This window comes from Coturnix japonica, chromosome Z (genome assembly GCF_054131305.1).
Source record: "Coturnix japonica strain WE chromosome Z, WE-NBRP24, whole genome shotgun sequence".
NCBI classification, from domain to species: Eukaryota; Metazoa; Chordata; class Aves; order Galliformes; family Phasianidae; genus Coturnix; species Coturnix japonica.
Window position 1 is genome coordinate 15,113,186 of NC_140702.1, and position 19,261 is coordinate 15,132,446.

General features: G+C 37.2%; 1 protein-coding gene across 2 annotated transcripts in view; it reads right to left on the reverse strand.

Moving 5' to 3' along the window:
• Nucleotides 1–19,261, reverse strand: part of FBN2 (fibrillin 2) — a 147,554-nt gene that overhangs the window by 121,800 nt on the left and 6,493 nt on the right. The window lies entirely within an intron of this gene.

Below are 19,261 nucleotides of genomic sequence, written 5' to 3' on the forward strand. Positions count from 1 at the left end.
TGTAAAAATCTCATCTCTAATACAAAATCAGTCAGGCAGCTGGTAGCAGAACTGCCCTAGTGTGCAAAAAACACAGCAGGAGAATAAAGCAAGGAAATTACTTCTGCATATCTGGTATCTGTCTAGTTCCCAACCATGAGATCCTTTACAGCCCCACAGCTTTTTGTCTTCCACACTGATCCTCCTGGCTCAACATTTTGACTTTTTTACTAAACTCCTTTTTTATTAATCAAAACAAATATGAGATTAACACTGAATGACTACACCCTATATGGGAAAAGTCAACAAAAGAAACATGCTTCTCATTGTTTATTTTTCAGAATCATGAGGAGGTTCAAGGGAATCTCATCCATGCCCATAAACACCTGAGGGGAGGGTGCACAGACAACAGAGCCAGGCTCTTATCAGTAGTTTCCTATGCCAGGACCAGAGGCAATGGGCATAAACTGAAACTCAGGATGCAGACCCTGAACCATCAGGCAGCACTTCTGTGTTGTGTGGGTGAAGGAGCACTGGCACTGGGACAGACTCCATGGAGATCTCTGAAACTGCCTGGACATGGCCTGGACACCCTGCTCTGGGTATCCCTGCAGAAGCTGGGGTTGGGCCTGAAGGACACAGAAGTCCAAATTTCTGTGATTCCATTAAGTTTCTGTGCAAATACTGTTCAAATTGTTGAACAAATATATCTATACTTTCCATTTTATACTTCTTGTGATGCTTTTCAACTTCTCTACTTAATACAGAATCTGTGAGGGCACAGAACATTTCATGCATACACCCAAAGTTAAAAGGAACAGTTCACCGTGTTACATATGGTGACTTTCCTCATGGGCTTATCAAGAGTGAGTTAGGTCATTCTGTGTGATAGCTGCAATATAAAATATGTAATTACCTATACAAAAGTACACATAAACATATTTATAAACATAAATTCTCTTTTACTGCATATGCCATATATATATGGTTACAAATTACAACATTATCACGGGAGGCCACTGAAATCCACAGAAATCTTTCCAGTGGATTTGAATAAACTGGTACAAGTTTCTGTGTTGGATTTGTTTAACTTCTTTTCAAGGCAGACTCAAATCTTTTCTTTCCTAACTCTTTCTGTGTACTTCTTCGCATTATTTCCTAATGTGAGGAGAGTGTGGGATTAGAAAAGCACTCACAAAATCTTAAAATTATGTAACAATATATACATATTGTGGCACCAAGGAAGGCAGCTTACTGATGGGACTCAGTAGTTCAAGTTATCAGTTGGACATGATCTGTTACACCATTGTGTTTTAGAAGGAGCTAGGCATCACTTATACCTTTGCGATTTTGAACTTCAGATGTTTGCTTATATGAATAAGCAGATTAACATCAGTCAAAGGACTGACAACAGAGTCACAGAAGGACATTCTAAAATCATATAAAGCAATAGCACTACACCTTTGGAGAAAGGTTTTCTGGAACTAGCAAAAAGGAATTTTATTGAAATACAATGACACAAGAAGAAAGCCACCCTATTTCTTCCAAGCTGCTGGCTCAAGAAATAAAGCAAAAGTTCTTCACAGTTCATAAAGTTTTAGGTTAACTAATATGAAGATCTGTGGTTTGGAGAACTTTTGTATTGTTTTACATTGTAAAATACTCACCACATTATATAAGTTTTCATCATCTAAGGTATGATAATAGGAATGAAGTGAAACCACTCCCTAATCAAAAAGAACAAAACTTGATATTTCTGTGCTGCACTCAGAACGTGTTTTGGATACTAAAGGAGTTCAAACAATGGCTTTACTCTGCTAGCTCATGTGAGCAGGCTGATCCCTTGTGATGTTAAAGCAGCACTGATCAATTTCCCTGTACTGGTTTATGACTGAAAACAATTGCTCCAGCAGCTGACAGAAATTATGCAGATCACTAAAACAGTGTCTTCCATCTTGATTAAAATGTCTTTTACACAGGTTATATCAGAACAACTTAAGTCAATTTACTGAAGTAATAAAACAGTAACTGCTGCATTCTCTCAAGGTTTTTCCTCTGGCAGGATGGTGACCCCAGGGAGACCTAGAGCTCTACAGTGGTACCATGCAGCATAATGCAACCTGCACTTACAACAGGCAAATAAAAGGGTCTGGAATTGGGGATAAAATGCAGCAACATTAATTTCCAGTTCTACTAAACTACACAAAAGTGAAAATTCAGAATAATCACATAAGTTTTTATCAATAATTAACTGTGCATTAAACACCTTTTTTTTTCTAAAACAGAGTTAACATCTTTTCTTACGTATGTATAAATTGTCACACTTGCACTCAGTAGTCAAACAACTACAGAACAGTAGACAATATTCCAACTTGTACCATCTGAAACTGAATTTTATCACACTGATCTCCAACTTTAGTCAACCAGGATTTCAAAGAGAATTGTTTCTCAGGGAAAAAAAAAAAAAAAATAATAATTTCAAAAGATATGATTTCTATACTAGAAAACATCTCTTCCACTGTTATATTTTATTAATTTCAGATGGTTTGGGTTTAGCTAAGAGGCCTTTCTTAAACTTTCCATTTACTGCAGATATTGCAGATTAAGCTTTTATTACACAAATATTCAGAAGCAAGGAAATTTTGGGTGCATCAGACTGCTTAGCTGAGGTAAGAAAATTATGTCTCAGGTAGTATAAAGTCTAAAAAGCCATCCATATTACAGTCGCATCAGCTGGAACTGCTGAAATGAGGAAAATGAGGTAAAAAATTATCCAGGATTCTCCTTTTGAGTTCTTCCAGTATTCCATGTTGCTAGGCACAAATGCTGAAAAATGTAAAAATACTCTCCACATCTTGCACACAAACTAAGTTTTAAAGCTCAGACATATAAAGCAGACACAGCTCAAAGTCCTGAAGCAGTAAAAGTTAAAATAAAAATTTTAGCTGACGTGATCTGCAGATTCAGAGTAACATATATAAAGAAACCGAGGCATGATGCATTCACTCTGGAAATACATGCTGGCACTGAAAATATATGGAGGATTACAGAAACAGCCCACTGTGCCTGACCCCAAAATGAAAGAATAACAAGGGAGTAAGGCAGCACAGTATGGAAAAATGCAAACAGCGGGGCTTAATATTATGACATTATGGAGATGCTTTTCTTTAGGCACAGCAGGTAAGAGTTTATCTGAAAGAATAGAACTATAGCTAAAGAAAATGACAACATAAAGATTCCTGCAGAAGAAAGAGTTTAATATGACAGTTTTAAGGTGTGAGGAGAAGCTTTGGACATCAGCTCTAAACAAATTTTTCCCTGCAGAGTTGCACTCACTGTAAAAGCAGTACACTAAGTATACTTCAGGAGCCTGCTATCTGTATTACAGCCCAAATTCCAAAAAATGCCCAAAGCACCTAATAAATCTGTAAGAAATTGTATTCATCAGCTTTGTAAAACCCAGACACTAAAAGTGACTTGATTGTTTTGATGAATAAAAAGCATAATATGAGATGGATGTCAAATAACTGTTCATGGTAGATGTCATCTACCATAACCATGCAGTCACATTAAAATGTCGTTACACATCTGCTTCCCAATAGGAAAACTCAAGCAGAGAAGCAATCACACATGATTACCATGCCACTAAAACTTCCTGTCCTTCCTCAGCCCTGAGAGTAGATGATGATGAATAAGTCACTGGCTGAAGTGAGGAAATCTTCTGTCATCATCCATTTTTTAGTAGAAATAATATATGCCACAACCAACTTGAAAAATCAGATGACAGCTCACATGAAATACAAAGCTGTATGATAAAAGTCTGCAGAGGCAAAACACAACCTTCAAGAGATGTTTTCTTAAATCTGAAGATGTATAACTGTTTACAACATGATTTTCCAAATTACCTGCTACACCAGTAGTCAATGGTTTCTTTGACAAAAAGTTTGTATTGCAGTTGTAAAACTGACAAATGAGCACACATTCTCCTGCAAGCTCTTTCAACAGAATATGTAGCTTTGGTGCTAATAACAAGAAGTGGGGTTAGTTTCACCCTGCAAACATCTAGAAGCATCTGTAAATTCAGGTGTGTTTCTCTCTTATTTTACTTGATTTATTAGCCTCAATTTCAATTAGATTGTAATTAGTAAAATAAGTTTTCTTCCTTAGATCGTTGCTGCTTCTCTGTTTGTTTCCTTGAGCCCATCTCCCATCTCTCTACCCCTTTCCCTTTTTCCCCTCCCCATTTGTCGGAGGCCAGGGGCCCATGGGCCTACCACCCATGGTCACAGACATAGATTGATCTAGATAACTTTGTGACAAAGTGACATCCAACTTTTTGCATCATCTGATGCAACATCAAGTCTGACTTCACCTTCTGACTCAAAATGCAAGTTTCATTCTTCACACCACTGAAAACTGAGAATGCTTGAAAACTTGTAGTAAAAAGCAAGTTTATGTAGAAAGGATAAAAGGAACGTAAGACTGCCACAGCACCACAAAGCCATGTGCAGAGGGAAACATTCTTACTAGGCACACAGAGTAGCTACAGATGCAGAGAAGAGAAAGCAGACCTCCACCATTTCTTCTCTGTTCTATTTCCTTTCTAACGATTATTATCACCCTTCTTCTATTCACTTTATATTTAAGACCACAGTTAAGATCTAACATTACTGATCTCCTTTCTGCTCTTCCTGAAATTCATCCAAAGTTCTCATAGCAGAGCTTTTAACATCTCTGTGAGTTTAGTGTCATGTCAAGATTCCAAGCCAATACCTTACTACAGATTTTTCAGATGTGCTGATAGCGTTACAGTGTGCAGCATTCCACTGCTGTGAAAGGACAATATGCTGAAACTTGGCTACAAACTGACCTTGAACTCTAAAGTCGTCATTTTCCAAGGGGCTCATCAAGATGTTTTTTACCAGTGACTGTCTGATACAGATTTTACACTTTACCTATGCGGCTTTCATTCAATTCAGCTTTACTGACTGTGTTTTTCTTCCACTGTTATCAAAAGCACATTGTTACCTAGCAAAAATTTCAACTCCTACTTTATTTATTTCCGTTGACTTTTCCAGTGCTGTTCCTTGGGGCTTCTCATCTTTTGAGTATTTTCCACATCACTGGCTTTTAAATGGCTAGTTTAAGGTAGCAACTAAAAAACTAAAAATCCCTATGAAGAGTCACAATAAGCAATCTATGATGTTGCAGCCCACCTGGTGCAGCTACTCTGTAGTCTCAGCTGCTAAAAACTAGAGTAGCATAGCAATTAATCTGTGACAAAACTAGAGCAAATGGCACCCTCCATAACTGCATTCAGAAAATCCAGATCACTATACTCACAGTAGCCCTCTTCTTGGGAAGGACAAATCAGCCTGAGCACACAGCTTCCTAAGAAGAAAAATGAACATTCTCCCAAAGGAATCACAGCAATGCACTTTCTGATTAAACATTTATTTTCATCATTTCAATAACCATTTGCCAGTAACGTGTTTTGTACAAGTTGTGGGTTTGGGGTGTTTTTGTTTGTTTGGATTTTGGTGTGTTCTTTTGTTTGTTTTGGTCATATTCTTTCTGTTTCTCTAACAATAAATATGACAGAACTAACTCTTCTTCAACTGTTTTTCAGATGACAATGATTTCTATGACTACGTGATTCACTAATGAAATCCTTCCAGGAAACATAAATTTGCATCAAATCATAAGCTCAAGGCCATTTGATGAGTTCTTATGACACAATCTGAAACCCTGAAAACAAGGGAAACAAGTTACAATAACAGTAATTAACATGACTGGAATGATAAAGAATTGTCATGTAAAACTTCAATGAGACCTAGCCAGTACTGATGGAATTACAGTCTATTTTCAACTTGTTGAAGCAATAATTAATTCTTATTTTAACAAGCATTTCAAAAATTAATGCAAATTTCAACTGAAGGTGAATTCTTGGAAGTTCCTGTTCCTTCTATTCTTTTCCTGTAAAGTTCACTGTAAATCAGCATTGTCTGAGGAGCTTTTTGGTTGCTGTACAGAGTTCATTTTCTTCACAGCAACCGGGACAGTGCTGCACTTTGGATTTGTGTCTAAGACTGTATTGGTAACACTGCACTGTTTTGGCTATAGCTGAGCTGTGCTTTTCCCTCTCTCTGCAGTCCCCAGTGAGGAGGCAGAGAATGCACAAGAAGCAGGGAAAGCGTGCTCCCAGGACAGATGACCCCATTAACCACAGGGATGTTCTGTACTGCATGATGTGTTCAATAACAAAGCTGGGGAAAGAAGGAGAAGAACATTTGGAGTGATGAATTCCCACATCACCAGTATGTGTGATGTCCCTGCTTTCCAGGAATGGCTGAGCATATGCCTGCCAATGGGGAACAGTGAATGATTTCCCTTCTGGCTTTTCTTAAGCTTGCCACTTTTCTTCATATATAGAATTGCCTGTACCCGTGTTTTCAGCTTTAGCCCTTCCTGTTCTCTCCAGCATTCCCTTGGGAAATGAGGGGGAGATTGGAGGAGACTGCAGCTGTTACAGGTGGGCCTGCATTGCTGAGGAGTCACTTTGCCTTCATCATTTGTGCACTGAAAATGTTATCCAGAGCCCTGGATCTTTCAAGAGGCTGCCTCTGCCCAGCTCCCAGATTCACACCTAATGCTTTCTGGAGGTGCTTTTGGCTAGCAGGTCAATACTAAGGATGTGAGGCAAAACTACTTACTGATTTGCCCCACCAAAACCTGAGAGTCTTCACACAAAGACTCAAAATCACTATTGCTTTCCATGCTGTACCTTTTCAATTTAAAAATTTCTATTCAAAACTTAGTACTAGTAATAGGAAATGTGTAATATGAAAGAGCTGGAGGAGGTAGAACACTCCCAAGATTATTTATTTCTGTGCAGAGAATCCGTGACCACAGTTTACAAACCAGAGGATTAGAATAGTCCTATGAAGTAAACTGTCAGACAGTCAAAGGGAGACATAGGTCACAGAGAGCCAGAGTTCAACTGAATTACCAGGTTTACAGAAATTCATGCATCTTCTCTAAAAGAAAGCAAAAGTTTGCAGAATTCTTGTAGCTTCCATTCCTAAACCAGTCCCACACAAATTTGAATTTAAAAAAAAAAAACATTCCGAGTTAAAAAGCATGCTCTATGCTTCCTTTTATCAACATCTAGGCCTTAACTGATGATGGAATACTGATCAATGCAGCACTGTGGAAGAATCAATGCAGCTTTTGTAAAAGAGAAATCAAAGCCTATATACTTAGCAGAGTTATTTAATGAGTCAACATGACCAACAGATGGGAGCAGATAACATCCACTGGGAATCCTAAAGAACCCCAACCAAAGGCTCTTCAAAAAGACATGGAATGGAAGATGAGGTGAGTGATAAGGCCACTTGCTTAGGAAAAATTCTGAACTACAGAACAGCGAGAATACTGTAGGGAAATGCCACTGAATGGTTTTCCCACTCATTTGACTATGACAGGGGGAGGGAAACATCAGGGAGACTGCCCCTTGGGTCTGATTTGGGTGGCAGATCTCCTATGCTTCTTTCCATGCACCTTATATTCCAGGCTAACAAAAACCTCTCTGCGATATAAAAAGCCTTTCAAGACATATTTCAGCAGAATCTCTTCATGGGCAGAGATTTCCAAGCATTCCCCCCAGTTCCTATCTCTGAAAAAACAAAACCAGCTCTAAGCAGCAGAGAAATCAAACACAATTTCAACTTGTAGTCATTACAGAAATGAGCTTTCAAAGTTCCTGGAATGATGGATGAAAGCTTTCTCTCAAGCCTCCTCCTAACACAGAATTTGTAAATTTGTTGGGAAAATGATTTGTCTAATCTCTGGGGAAACAAACAAACAAACAAAACAGCATTTAACTTTTTCTTCATTTTTACAATACTTCTCAAACTGGATTATTCAAGTAAAGTTATTTCCACTCTTTTTCCCCCAATTTAAAATCTGCCTACAATGCTTACATAAGCAAGCGTAAACATCAGCACTTCCTAAATTCCACAGAACTCTTCCTACTCACTTGAGTATTTTGGGGGGCTTTGCACTTTCTTTACAAAAGGCAGTCTCTGTTGGCAAGTCACAATCCTATTGTGTTCCAGGTTTTCATTTTATTTGCTTTCTCTTCAGTACAGCATTTCAAGTTAAGCAAATTTACTTATTTTCTTTTGTTGAAAAGCTTTCCTTACATGCTGCTGAAGAACTCAAACCTCACCTACTGGGAGGCCTTCATGTTCCTCATAGCAGCAGCTCCTTCACATTTCAGAATGCCTTTCCCACACTACGCTTATGAGTCTTTTCCCATCCACATCTTAAGTGCATTTTTCTCATCTCAATCTAAACTAAGCTTCAAAATCGCAAACTGCAGTCCCTTAACTCCCCTGGATTTTATTGGAGATAATGTGGAAATATGCCCATACTCTTCAGGACATACTTACAATAATTTGGTTAATAAAAAGCAGTATTTTTTCCCTGAAGACATATTTTTTTTTCCTTCTGAAACTTAATGAAGCCATCACAGTTTTGTTCACCTTCTCATTAATTTATTTAAGAAGAAAAAAAAAAAAAAAAAAAGAAAAGAAAAGAAAAAAAGAAAGAAAAGGAAGAAGACAATCTAATGCATCTGATGAGGAGAAAAAAAGAAATCAGTGCAGAAAAAAAGAGACAAAACAAGCTAGATTTTTCCTGTGAACTTCTTTCTTCTCCTCCACAACACACTCCCTACTTGTTTTAAGGCACTGTTGACCTTTTACTACACCAGATCCTTGGCTTTCTTTTCAGTGAAAAATGTCTGGATCCTGAATATATTCCTGTCCAAGACCTACTTGATGCAAAGAAGAAAACAAACAAACAAAACAAAAAAAAACCAAACAACAACAACAAAAAAAAACAAAAAAACAAAAAAAAAAAAAAAAGAAAAGAAAAAGAAAAAAAACAACCATGTACAAAGAGTTTGAGATTTGAGTTTGACACAGCGTGGCTGCCCTGTAAATGTATTTTACCATGTAAATGTATTTTACCCATTCAGACCCAGACTCAAAGTGAAGAAATTTTCCACCATTTGAGTCGCAAGTCAGCTTTATTTTATTCTGGTAAAAATTCTCAAGAACTTTCCAAAGGTCATTCAAACTTTCATTCTCATCTTTCTTTAGCAGACTTGCTTTAAAGACATAATTTCTGCTTTTGTCTAACACAAAGTACAACCCCGGGTCACTTCAATAATTAGCTGTCATGCCTGAACAAGCTGGAAACTATTCAGGATACCAAGTGCTTCAAAACCAACTACTGATGAAAGTAATAAATCTGCTTTACTGAAAGATCTGAGATGGCCTTTTTTTTTTTTTTTTTTTTTTTTTTTATGTACCTACTGATAGGTAGGACACTTCATTATTCATATTTCTGGTTACTGGGGTTCTTGTTATTGTTTGCTCCTTTCTTCTCAGTTTCAGCTTTAGAGAAACTTATAACCATTCAACACTAATAATTTGCAGCAAAAAGCCACAAGAACTCTCTAGACCAGAGATTATAATAATAATAATAAATAATATAGTTTATTATGAATATAATATTATGTTGATATTTATAATATAAATAATATTATAATAATTATTTATTATAAAATTATAATTTATAATTTAATTATAATAATATAATATTTATAATGAAGCTCTGATCTCTGATGTAAATTTTAGCTTGTTCCCAGATTATTATGCTTCCTCTGCATCTGTGAGCCACAAGTTCATACTTGCTGGGCCTGCCATCATGGTCTTTTTCTATCCAAAGCAGCATAACCAGCTTTGTCTTTTGTGTTCACAGACAACATGCTACTCACTGTGTATACACTGCACTTACAAAGATATGCTAGTCTTCACTAGTTTTTCAGTATAAAGGGACTTCATTTGGTATAACCTTTTTTTTCTAGATATTTATAAAATGGACTGAATGTGATAATACAGATAGAGGAAGAGATGGAAGAAATACCAACCAACACATGCTGAACTACTCAGATTAAAAAGGGATTACATTACTTTCTTAATCACTACTGCCAGTAGCACGTTCAGTGTTATTTATGTGTGTTTTAAAACTGCAAAATGTTAAATGTTTGCACAGTAAGAAGGAAGAAATTTTAAAGCAAATGCACATGTTCTCTATAGACATCTTGTTGGGTTTTCAATTCTGAAAAGTTGTCAGTTTATGAAAGGGGGAGAAGGAAAAGGTGAAAGCTTCCCCTCCCCACGCCCCCCACTCCCCAGTGATTACACTGAAAGGTAAAACCAAGTTAATAAGGTGTCAGGATGCTGCAATTCTAGCAGCTACTGATACTTAAAACAGATAATAAAAGCAACATCGTGAATTTACCCTTCAGAACTACTGCAGTCCACAAAGCAGAGCCTCAGTAAGTTTGCAGATAAGAAGTTAGACAGTAGTGTTGTTCTGCTTGAGGGTAGAAAGCTCTGCAGAACAATCCAACATGATGGATCAATTGGCCAAGGAGAGCTGTATGATGACCAAAAAGATTAAGTGCCAGGTCCTGCACTTGGATCACGACAACCCCATACAACAAAATTTGCTGGGGGAAGAATGGGTGGAAAGTTACCCAGCAGAGAAGAACCTTGAGGGATGGCCAGCAGCTGTCTGAATACAAGCCAGCAGTGTGCCCATGTAGCCTAAAAGGCCAATAGCATTGTAACGTGCATCAGAATATGGACAGCAGCATAAGGCAGGTGATTTTCCCCCTGCACTTGGTCCTGCTGAGTCGGCACATAGAATCCTGTGTTCAGCTTTGAGCCCTCACAAGAAGAACAAAGGTGCTGGAGTGCATTCAAAGAACAGTTATGAATGATGGGTACAGAGAGTAAGTCCTTTGCACGACAGCTAAAGAATCAGGGTTATTTAAGCTTAAACAAACAAACAAAAACAAACAAAAAGAAAACAAAAAAAAACAGATTCAGGGGAGCCCTCACTGCTTTCTACAGTTAACTCAAAGGAGGCTTTAGCAAGGTGGGTGTTGGTCTCTCGTCCCAATCAAAAAGCAATCAGGACAAGAGAAAATGGCCACAAGTTGCACCAAAGGAGGCTTAGGTTGGATATTAGGAGAAACATCTCCACTGAAAGGGTTGTGAAGCACTGAAACTGGCTGCTCAGTGAAGTATTTCAGTTGTCATCCCCGGAGGCATAGATGTGGTGCTTGGTTTGGCAGGACGTAGTTTGGTGGTAGCCTTTACAGTGCTACATTAATGGGTGGACTTGATGACCTTAGAGATGACCATGACTCTATGATACTATAATCAAACCATTCACACATGCAAATATCTTCAATTGGAGTTCCCGGAATAGGGACTACACTTAACTGCGCAAACCAAAACTTGGAAGTACATCATAGCCAGATTTACTGAGTTTGAGATCTCTAGTCTCAAACAAATAATGAAAATAACTAGCAGAATCTCTAACAATCAGATGCATTTCTCTAATTTAAGATACTTAACTTTTTGTTTTTCACAAGCAGACAATTTCAAAATTTATATATGGAGTTGCCAAATTTATTAAGCAGAATTACAAAACAATGACAGTCAGATAAAAACTTTACCTCTTATTGCTGCTAGCATCTGTAAACATAATCTCTTAATATCTGTCTTGAAGAGAAATAAGAGAAACTAAACTGCAGCATTTTGCTAACACACAGTTGTTTTTTCTCTATTTGTGGGAAAAGTTATCATAAATGCTTCTTTATTAAGACTTTTTATTAAAAAAAAAAAAAAAAGGAAAGAAAGAAAGAAAGAAAGAAAAAAGGGGGAGGAAGAAAGATTCATATTTTGTTGAGCTTTCAACCCATGTTTTCACTTCACTGTAGATGAACGCCCCTGTGAATTGGATGAGTCAATATCAGTCAACAAACCCAGAGTGGTTCCTTTACAAACAAGCAGAAAATGTCTCAGCACCTCATGTTCCTAAAGGTTATAAGGAGACTGAAAGTGAACAAAATTAGTGCTCAGCAGGCAAGAATTCCACTTTCTATGCATTATAAAAAGGAGAAAGAGGAGAACAGGTTACATGACCCTATGGCAAGAAGAATAATGATGGTTGATTTTTGACAGTCTTATTACATTTCTCTCTTCCTGCCTTTTCCAAAAATAAAAATGGCCAGCATTTTCACTTACATTCATTCCCTGATCATGCAAAATTCAACAGTCTCACACTAAAACCAACAAAATGAGATGTATGACCTCCCTAGTCAAAACAACTCAGGATATTTGGTTGACTGCTAAGCCTGCTGAAACTACCCTGCTCAGCCTTCAATGAATTGCAATCTCACAGTGCCCCAGACTGTCTCAGAAGGGGGTTGGTGCAGGGGGGGAGGGCAATAATACATGCTTTGTCTGATTAGCTCTTCAGAGCAGGGACCCATTTACATGCACACATTCTACCCTACGTAATGAACATTTATTTCAGTTTAGCCTCTTGCTAGCCGCTATATAGCAAAATCAAACAAACAGACAAAAACTGCAAAAATGAGATATTACTTCTCCACAGCTCCTACTAAAAGAGAAAATCTCAATGAACACAAGAAAATTTTTGCAATCAAGCTTCCAAAAAAGTTAACAGTCACTGGGGTACTGCTTCAAATCACACAGTCACAGACATAAGCTTCCAAAATGTCCACAGAAGTTCTCACTGTAACTCACAGAACATGAAATACCTCTGCTTCTCGTGGCCTGACAACCAAAAAACAGACACTGAGGAACTGCCTACAAGATTTTACATACTTATCACAGGAAAGTGAAGTTTCTTAAATATTTTATTGCCCCCTTACTTGCTTTAAATCTGAATTCTCTCCTCTTCTGCTTCAGTTAGTATATTTTGTTCATGATTGCACTGATATTCCCCTTCCTTCCTCCTAGTTGTTTCTCTGCACAGTTGATGAGCTTCTTCAACTTAGTGGCTTGAAGAAATATTTTCTTTTAACCCATTCTCATCTTTGTCCTTAAACAGAAGATCAACATAAACTAGCTTGCAGTTGAAGAGGTGATGTGAAAGCAATAACTCTCAAATACAGTGTGAGATATATGCTCTCTTATCCCATGAAACAGACTTCAGTGACATAACAGAATCATAGAATAGCCTGAGTTGAAAAGGACTACAATGATCATGATTTCAACCCTTTGCAATGTTTGGGGACCCCAACCACCAGACCAGGCTGCCCAGAGCCACATCCAGCCTGGCCCTGAATGCCTCCATGGATGGGGCATCCACAACCTCCTTGGGAAACCTGTTCCTCTGTGTCACCACATTTTGGGTAAAACACCTCCTCCTAAAATCTAACTTAGACCTCCCATTTCTTAGTTTAAAACCATTCTCCCTTGTCCTGTTGCTACCCACACTTGTTAACAGCCCTGTTTATAAGTTCCCTTCAAGTACTGGAAGGCCACAATAAGGTCTCCCCGGAGCTCTCATCTCCAAGATAAAGAAGCCCAGTTCCCTCAACCTTTCCTCACAGGAGAGGTGCTCCAGCCCTCTGATCATCTTAGTGGCCCTCCTCTTGACCCGTTCCAAGAGCTCTCTGTCTTTCCTGTACTGGGGGCCCCAGGCCAACACAGTACTCCAGATGGGGCCTCACAACAGCTGAGTGGGACAATCACCTCCTTTCTCCCTGTTGGCCACTCCTCTTTTAATGCAGCCCATAACATAGTTGGCCCTCCAGGCTTTAAGCACAGATTGCTGGCTCATGTCCAGCAAATATCCTCTGCCTCAAGCCTGTTTTGATATCCCTCTGTAGTACCCCATTTCCAAAGCCACCCCCACACTTTGCTTTCTTCCATTAGTCCATCTCTTCTTGGACTCTCCTGTCACTAGTCAGAGCTGATGTCCACACAGGAGGATCACTTCATGTACTGCTAGGAATTACAGGTGCAACAAGCTCACTGGGGTAAGATTCATAAGCAACAATTTTACTGAGAACCCAAAAGCTCCCGCCTTTCTGAAGTTCTTACGCTGTATTCAACTGCTATATTTATGCTTTTCCTTTTAACTCATCTGACCAAGCCTTGATCTGAACGCTTGTCTCCAGTGTTTTTCCCAAGCTATTCCTACTCCCTCTAAACCCCTTGCTTCCCAATGTAAGGCACCCATCCCACCACTTTTTCACAGTCCACAAGCCCTGCTCTTCTATGTGGGATGAAAGCAGATTTTCAATAGTGACATACCTATCCCACTTCTTCTCCTCTATTGATCCATGACAAAGAAGGAAAGCAATATTGTATGAAGAAGGGTGGAACAACATCTCTACAAATCACCACATAGGGAAGGGAAGGAAGGAAGGGAAGGAAGGAAGGGAAGGAAGGAAAGGAAGGAAGGAAAGGAAGGAAAGGAAGGAAGGGAAGGAAGGAAGGAAGGGAAGGAAGGAAGGAAGGAAGAAAAAACAGGCTGTGTTCAGGAACAAAAGTATTTTACCATATAGACAGCCCTGAGAAATTGAAAGAACTGGTCATGCTAGAAAAAACTAAGAATGTGGCCATTTATTCTGCTTCATTTGGTTTCTTTTGGATATATATATCCAAAATATATATAATAATATAATATATAATAATATATATATATAATTATTATTATTATTATTTTCCAGTTTTCCTTCACTGGGTAGGACAGCTAAATTTCAATGTCTTTTTTTAATATTTTTTGTTTAAAAATAAAATAAAATAAAATAAAATAAAATAAAATAAAATAAAATAAAATAAAATAAAATAAAATAAAATAAAATAAAATAAAATAAAATAAAATAAAATAAAAGACAAAATCAAATGCTTGGATCTTGTGTGTTTGCAAATCAAAGAGAAGCTGACCAAAAGAACAGACTTTGATAGAAAATAAAAGGTCGTTGTATATATCAGAAAGACTAAAGTACAAGCTCCCAGACAGGTTCTGCTTTCTTGTTAACCCAGCAGCAGGTCTCAAGTTAAATACTGTAATCATGCCAGTCATTAGTTATTGCTCAGCCTCCTGTCTCCAGACCGGAAATTAGTCTGCTAGGAGCCCAGATAGTGGAACAAGCAGTCACGTTTTATCATATAACTGGGTCTGGGAGGCCAATCTGAAGGAGAGCTACATATGTTCTATATTAAGAAGAAAATATATATTTTAAAAGGACTTAATTTACAGAACAATAAGACATATGCATTCTAAACACAGTAATGTAAGAAAAAACAACAAAACAAAATCCCTTATAACTCTGATAAAATTATGTGAACTTCCCTTGCTAATCACAAACTACATGATTTTAGTTATGAACTGTTGCTAAACTCAGTTTAAAGTATAGAGGCTTTATTATTTTTTTTAACTGTAAAGCACCATGGAGCTTCTACAAACAGATAAAAAAATCATTGACTTCCACATTTCATTGCAAATTTGTTAACTTCTTATTAGGTTAAAAATGTGAACTATAAACTACTGTTGGAGAGAAAAAAATATGTAAGGTATGCTTTACATTTTTTTCATGTAATTCAGGTTAAGTATGTTAGAAGTATTACATAACAGACTGTTAATAGTCACTACCCATACAAATTACAGAAATCAAATCAAATCTTTTACTGAACAAAAGAGCAATTACAGTTAGTAGCTTCTTTGGAAAATTTTGTCTTGCCATTTATACTTTGAAATATGACAAGATTTTCTGAAAGTGAGCAAAGCGTGCTATGCCAATAAACTCTAAAATCCAGTGTCTTCACAGGTGCTCTACACCATTTAAGTCTAAAATTTGCAGTGCAGTGGAAGAGACAAAAAGGAAAGACAATATATTTATGTCTAATAAATTATCAACAGTAAATGTGTTTACATACATTCAAGTTAGTGGTCACCCTCAAAATAAAGGCAATACCAGAACTGACTACAGAGCATTGCGTGCAACAGCAGCTGTAAGAAAAATACTGTGCCACCTTATAAGTTCTCCGCATGTGTTTGATGGGTTAAATACTTTGCATTGAGCCATTTCCACAATTACACCCCTAGGTAGCAGAGAAACTGTCTGTTTATGTTAAAGAAATTAATCCCTCTATATGGGCGCATCATACTCTACTTAACCTGACAAGCACAGTAGTACATATGTTGCCTTGACTACAACTAGTTTTCTTGGTATTTTATAAATGCCTAATATGTTTAAAACATACATGAAAAGTTTGCTACCACACATTACACCATAAATCTTCAACCCCTATCACAGTATTTTTTCCTATAGAGCAAGCATGAACTAGTACCATGTAATAGATTCCATGTAAGAATAATAAAGCCAGAATGTATATCACCTTCTTTATTCATTTGATACTATTTATGATCCTGATATTACAACTAAACTGAGAAAGGATATGCAACATCAAGAGAAAAGACGAGGAGAAATTTAATTCAATCCTTTCCACTTTACAAAAGCATATTACATTATATATACTTACATATATGTTAAATATATAACAATATAAAAATTTTGCCTACTACCTCTAATTTCAAGCAAGAAGCTTCAGACTTCTAAATATACTTTCCAACTAAAAAAAAGAACAAACAATATCTATATATGAATTCAAAAACTATAGCTTAAATGTCCTAAAATAATAATATTCAAAATAACTTTGAAAGACAGCTAACAGAGATGTCAAAATACAGATGCTTACTTCCTTTGTCTCTTGAATTCTAGTTTTTTATTTTCATAATGAATTGTAAGAAAACAGACCATAAAGCTTTTGTCACGGCAAAAATGAAGTTACAACATCTGTTAGCACTAGAATCTTTTACAGAAGTCAACCTATTTTGCACATAACCATCCCTAAAAAAAGACTAAGCCATTCATACAGTTGGAATCTATCCTGTCTATTAATAAGATTCCACAGTGCTGAAACTAGTCAGATCCTAAGCTAACAGCAAATCTTAATCATGGATGACTGCTTCCCACAAAAAGAAAGCCTACCAAGTAGAATTAAGTAAATTAGTGGAATTAAGTAAAATATTTTTGAATGCAGTCTACACTAAAAATAATAAAAAATAATTTTCAGAATTATGATTCTATCACACTATTGTCCAGATATAACTATTATCTATCCACTGAAGGTGTCTAAATGTAAGCTCCACATGAACTACAACTCAAACAATAAAGCAAATTGATATTGTCCAACCATATCAAGCTGATTTGAAAATCCATCCTGAATTGATAGTGTTTCTTTTTTCTAGATGAAACTGTTCATTCTACAAAGACAGACTGCTGAAAATAGTTACAAACAGCAACAGAGTGTTCCTGACTTCCCAAACTAACATAAATATGGAAGAATTGGGTACTTGAGCTTCGTTCATAAGAACTAACTATAAGGAATTGGCTGCATATAACACAACTACAAAAACTAAACCAACAGCAGTAAGTGTAAATCTGGTTTTAAGAATGGAAACGTTAAGCAACTCAAGACAAAGAAACGCATTTGTGCTTTACATTTCTCTGTTGCTTGTGACATCTAGTGGGTATATAAAACAAACTTGGAATAGTGAATACAATTTCCTGCTTTTTTTCAGTTAGATTCAGATGTTTGTCTTCCAGACAGACATTATTTTCATTTTCCCAGTTAACAAATGTCAGAAACAGTGTATGCTGTTTTCACAACTGACATGCAGCCTTGAGTACCTCACAGATAAATATGCAACACAGAACTCCATGGCAGAAGCCATTACTGAACACAGAAAGGCAAGATATTTATGAGCATACAGCATGAGTCAAGGGTAACTGCCCTCACTGCTTTCAAATATGAGGTAACTAATACAAAGACGAAGGCAGTCTGCTAAAGTCTGCCTGACCTAGCAGAAGCCTTCAATCATGAGACAGTCATTTGTGAGAAATAGGCTGAATACATGAACAATAAATAAGGTGAGCATAAAACTGGTCTGCTGGCTTGAAGATTTTTGCAAAGTGCAGATGGAGGTCAGAAAACTAGTGCAGATCTCAGGGAGCACTACTGGGACAAGTAACAGCTTAATATTAACAACTTGGATTATAGCACAAGAACACACTTTCAGCAAGCTCAGATATGACTCCAAACCAGGGACACCACCTGATAAGCTGTAATAGACAGTGTCTACCCTGAGTTGGTGGCTACCCAGAATGACCACACAGCTTTTTAAAAAAAAAAAAAAAAAAAAAAAAAAAAAAAGGGTTCACTCTCCATTAAAAGAAAAGATATGGACATACAGAAGAGCAGGGAAGGGGCGCTGCACTGATCATGGAGCATCTGCACACGAGAAGGCTGATGGACCAAAGTCTGTGCAGCGTTAACAAGAGGAGGCTTTAGGAGGGGATATATTGCTGCCTACAATGTGATGCAGAGAAATCAGAGCCACAGGACTCAGACAAGAGGGAAGAGACACAAACTGGAACATGATAAACTCTGATTAGATATTAATGTAGAGTTTTTTACCACGCGCATGGTCAAATAGTGGAATAGGTTGTACAGGCAAGGCAAAGTTTCCAACTCTGGAGATCTTCACTCTACTACACTACAGATAGGACACAGACCTGAGCAAACTGATCAGTTCATTAATGGAAGGGTTGGACTAAATATCCTGGTGGAGGTCTCTTCACATTCACACTTTTCTATAACTCTAAGAAGCTTGACTTTGCCCTGAGCGAGTGTCTCACCCACTGCTGACATGAAGTAAGAATGTGATGTTACAAGAGTAACCTTTGACTATTTTCTACTGATGTAAATGACCCCATCCTGCTTTTTAACATTAACAACCTGTTCAACATTTAAAGGAGAGAGACAACAACATTTAGAGCACTTGGGATTTCACAGCACTATTGCTCAGTTTTTCAGTGTCCTTTCTGATGAGAATGTATTTACAAACAAACCAACTTAAAGGAAGATAAATAATTGTATTTCTGCTACGCTCTTCAGCATGAGCTTTGATTATTGTTGACAATTTCATTGTATAGCATGGTAATGATTCTTATCATAATTTTGAAAAGCAGTACCATTTATATCCACTCTTTAAAAATCCATCCCAGCAGGACAATCAATTGGGTTACACTTGTTGGTCTGATACACACAAAATACATGCTACATTTACAACTAATGTTGAGCAGCAGTTCTACACTACTATTTCTCTAGCCACCTTTGTTTCGAAATAAAAACAATGTTCCCATTTACTAAAAAGCAAAGAGTTTAGATTTCTGGGAATGAAAGCAGATTTAGAATAAATGGATAAATACAAACTTAGTGCCTTAATTATTTGTGTGTTAATCACGTAG